This window comes from Pinus tabuliformis, chromosome 2_1 (assembly GCF_031772625.1).
Source record: "Pinus tabuliformis cultivar Carrire ecotype Pingquan chromosome 2_1, CPIR1, whole genome shotgun sequence".
NCBI classification, from domain to species: Eukaryota; Viridiplantae; Streptophyta; class Pinopsida; order Pinales; family Pinaceae; genus Pinus; species Pinus tabuliformis.
In genome coordinates, this window is record NC_142299.1 from 866,406,202 (window position 1) to 866,410,960 (window position 4,759).

Consider the following 4,759-nt stretch of genomic DNA (forward strand, 5'->3'; position numbering starts at 1 on the left):
TGAAATGTGGCCTGCATATTGTATTGATGTGTATCAGGTGTATCCGGTTTGAAAATTTATAAAACATGGTCCTTGGAGGATACTGAGGGTTGGAGCCTTTAGTGAGGAAGTCGAAGCTTCCTGCCAGTAGTGGTTGGTGATTATATTAGGGGGTTGTAACTCCCTTCTAGTAGAAGCTGGAGAACGAGTGAAGGTGGTAGCCTTCTGTAGGTTGGTGCCTACGTACTTGTAATAATATCAGCCTGTACAATAGCAAGGGGGTTGTAGCTTCCTTCCTGTAGAAGCTACAGAATGAGAGAAGGTTGTAGCCTTCTGCAGGTGGGTGCCTACGTATTGGTATGAGTCTGCACTAGTACAAGATTGTAAGAAAATTATTCTTTACATTAAAAAGAAAACAAAGATAGCAACAACAGGTGGTTTTTCTCCCGCGGTGGGTAATATCACTGCAAACAATAGAAGTTTCGGTAAAGCCGGAGCTAAACGTTGGTTGGGTAAGCGTTCTGAGGTAAGAGGAGTAGCTATGAACCCTGTAGACCATCCTCATGGAGGTGGGAAAGGAAGAACCCCAATTGGCAGGAAAAAACCTGTGACCCCCTGGGGCTATAGTGCACTTGGAAAGAAAAGTCGGAAGAGAAATAGATACAGTGATGCTTCAATCCTTCGGTTTGATCTGGAGAACGATCATGTAGGATTTTCCAATGGAAAAGACATACAAAATGATGAAGAACTCATGGGAAGAGACCAACATCTTAGCATAGATACAACATGATAATGGGATATAGTACCCCTATCCCTATATAGGGATAGGGGTACTATATCCCATTATTGTTTTGTGTACCCATTCTGATTATGATATAAATCAATGGTGCGGAGTAGAGTAGCCTGGTAGCTCGCAAGGCTCATAACCTTGAGGTCACGGGTTCAAATCCCGTCTCTGCTAGACCAGAACATACGAAGTATTTTGGTCCGGAAAGGATTGATGTTGTCGATCCACACGTTGGTTGCCTGGTTCCGGTTGATGCCAGAGCTAGGCGTCTAAGAGAATCCGCTGATGGATATCCACGACTAAGGCCTGTGGTGCCGTCCGTTGCCAGAGCTGAGCTCAGTCAGAGAGACTCAATCTTGGTGTTCATGTGTGTTGCTTATGTGTGATGGTTTATTTATTACAAGACATGGTTAATGTTTATCTAATGGTTAATAAAGTACTAATGCATTAGCTGAAGATAAACATATGATGGATTAACTGAATTATAAGTTCACTGGATATACGCTAATTGGCTTAAGAACAGTCGTGTGCACACACAGGTTATATTTAGTAAAGTCCCATATAGAAATCTGAATATGAAATGTAAAAAGTTATTAATTTTTAAATACCGATTCACCCCCCCAGTATTTTTCCCAACAATTGGTATCAGAGCGGGTCCTTTGGCAGAAGTTTGATCGCTTGAAGGAGATCCATTGTAACAATAGGAAATAAGCAAAAGAAGAAATCACCTCAAAATAATAATACATCTCAAAGGAACAGTGACAACATAAGAGACAATTGGCTATTAGGTGGAAGTAAATATTTAAATTCAGAATCACTTCAGATTGAAGATGAACAAGCAAAAGAATTATCAGGTACAAATTTTTTGTCTTCTAGTGATACATTTCTCTGTTCATGCAATATTGATGATAATGAGAGTGACAATGAAACAACTGAATTTGCTCTTATGGGTGAAAGTGAAAGAAATATAGAGGCAGAAGTTAAAAAGCTCATAGACAAAACTAGAGATCAACAACATCTTTTTGACAAAAGGGAGTGTACCTACAAAGAAGAGATTACCAGTTTAAAAACTTAGTTGGAGGAAGGAAACAAAATACATAAGCGGTAAAAAGAAAAGGAAGATCAAAGTCAAAGGCTACAGGATGAAGTGACATCATTGAGAAATGAGGTGAATGAAAAGGATACAACAACCAAGGAACTTATAGAAAAAACTAGTTATTGTGAAGGTCTTGAAGCTGTGGTCATCTCTCTAAAAGAAGATCTTAAAAATTCAAATAAGCAAAATGAAGAACTACTTCAAGCATTTGAAGAACAAGAAAATTAGGTTCTCAAATTAAGGCAACAAGTGGAAGAAGGAATAAAAGTTGAAGAAATTATGAAGAAGCAGTATCTTGAAAAGGAAGAGCAATATCAGGTTGAGGTAAATATCCTAAAAGGTAAATTAGAAGAAAAGGATAAGCTTTTATGATTTCAAGATAGTAATAAGATTTTGGATAATATTCTTAGTAGTAAAATGTCTCCTACCATCAAATATGGTCTTGGTTTTCATGAAACTGTTAAAGGTGAATCTAGCACACAAACTAAAGAAAAGAATTCTAATGCAAAATCTGAAATGCTCAACAAGGAGATAATAGGTCAACCCCATCAACAACCAATGAAAGAAAGTATTCAAAGAAAATCATTTATGTTATGAAACCAGCTCACAAAAATATAGAAAAGAGAGATCCACGCCTTAGAATTCAGCCTCTTCGAGGGGGCAACCTCCTTTACATTACATAAATGAACAATTCTTGGATGATACAAATGACAAAACCTCCTTTCTATATATAGGAGTCTAGGGAGTCACAATATAATCCAGCCAACCTAACAATAATAATATAAAGCCACAAAAATAACAATAGAGGGATTCTATGGGGCACAGAAATAACAATATGGGGGTAATAGGGGCACAACAATATAAATAAGGGGTATAACTACAATAGTAATGGGGTAATCACTAGTATTATAGGGACCCAACATGCCCCTCTCCTTCAAAAAAGTGTTGTCCTCAACGCTTGAGTAGTTCTGGATACTTCTGCATAAAATTCTCATCCTCCCATGTGGAATCTTCAGCGGATAAGTTCTTCCACTTGATAAGATACACTGAAATTGATCAATTTCGTAGCTGTCGAGTTCTTGTTTCTGTGACTGCTTCCGGTTCCAATATAATTTTTCCTTCCTCGTCAAGTTCTGGCAATATTGTTTGAATTGGGAGCTTGTCACCTATAACCTTCTTTAAACATGAAACATGGAAAACTAGGTGCAATCGAGAAGCTGCAGGAAGCACCAATTTGTATGCCATAGTACCAATCTTTTGCAACACCTTGTACGGACCATAATACTTTGGTGATAATTTATTATCCTTCTTAGCTTGCTTTAGGGACATTTGCTTATATGGTTGTAGTTGTAGGAATACCCAATCACCTACATCAAAACTTCTTTCACTGCGATGTTGATCTGCCTGTTGTTTCATTCTATTTTGTGCCAACACTAGGTTATCCTTTAAGAGTTGGAGGACTTGTTGTTGATGTTCGATGTGATGTTCCACTGCCTGAACCTTAGAATTTTCTCTTAAATATGATGTGATGGATGGTGGTTGATACCCATAAAGTGCCATAAATGGGGTCATTTTTGTTGCTGTATGGAAGGAAGTGTTATACCACCATTCAGCCAGAGGCAACCATTTGACCCATTGTGTCTGCTTATCAGATACAAAGCAACGAAGATATCCTTCCAAACATTTGTTTACTATCTCAGTTTGCCCATCAGATTGAGGATGATAAGATGAGCTATGAGCTAACTGAGTACCAAGACAAGAAAATAATTCTGTCCAAAAATTTCCAGTGAAAATGGGATCTCTGTCACTTAATGGTTGTAGTCGTAGGAATACCCAATCACCTACATCAAAACTTCTTTCACTGCGATGTTGATCTGCCTGTTGTTTCATTCTATTTTGTGCCAACACTAGGTTATCCTTTAAGAGTTGGAGGACTTGTTGTTGATGTTCGATGTGATGTTCCACTGCCTGAACCTTAGAATTTTCTCTTAAATATGATGTGATGGATGGTGGTTGATACCCATAAAGTGCCATAAATGGGGTCATTTTTGTTGCTGTATGGAAGGAAGTGTTATACCACCATTCAGCCAGAGGCAACCATTTGACCCATTGTGTCTGCTTATCAGATACAAAGCAACGAAGATATCCTTCCAAACATTTGTTTACTATCTCAGTTTGCCCATCAGATTGAGGATGATAAGATGAGCTATGAGCTAACTGAGTACCAAGACAAGAAAATAATTCTGTCCAAAAATTTCCAGTGAAAATGGGATCTCTGTCACTTACAATAATCTTTGGGTTTCCATGTAGCTTTTGAACTGTTTCCATAAATGCAGTAGAAACTGTACTGGCTTTAAATGGATGTGATAATGCACAAAAGTGTGCATACTTGGTAAGTCTGTCAACTACCACCATGATGACACTCTTTCCCTCAGACTTGGGTAAACCTGTGATAAAATCCATTGAAACCTCCTCCCAACGTTGGCTTGGAATGGATAAAGGTTGTAATAGACCCGGTGTCTTAATTGTTTCAACTTTATTTTGCTGGCAAACCAAACATTCCGCCACAAACTTTTGAATATCTGATTTAAGGCCATCCCAAAAAAATTCCTTCTTAACCCTGTGGTAAGTTTTTAAAAATCCTGAGTGCCCTCCTAAGGGAGAAGTGTGCAATTCCATAAGAATCTTTTGTTTTAGCTGGGAATCCTTACAGAGGTATAAGCGATCTTTGTACCATAACGAATCATTTTTCCAGCTAAATGTATCAGAAGTACTGGAATCTTGTTGTAACTTTCGAATAAGTGCCCACACTTCTTCGTCATTCTTCCATTCCTCCCTTGCTTCGTTTATCCAATCTGGTTGGATAATAGAAATGGCACACAACAATGCTTCCACAT

At 38.2% G+C, this 4,759-nt stretch overlaps 1 non-coding gene across 1 annotated transcript; it reads left to right on the forward strand.

Moving 5' to 3' along the window:
- Positions 1-866: 866 nt before the first annotated feature.
- TRNAM-CAU (transfer RNA methionine (anticodon CAU)) lies at positions 867-940 on the forward strand. The gene has a single exon. It is a non-coding gene; the product is annotated as a tRNA-Met (tRNA).
- Positions 941-4,759: the final 3,819 nt, after the last annotated feature.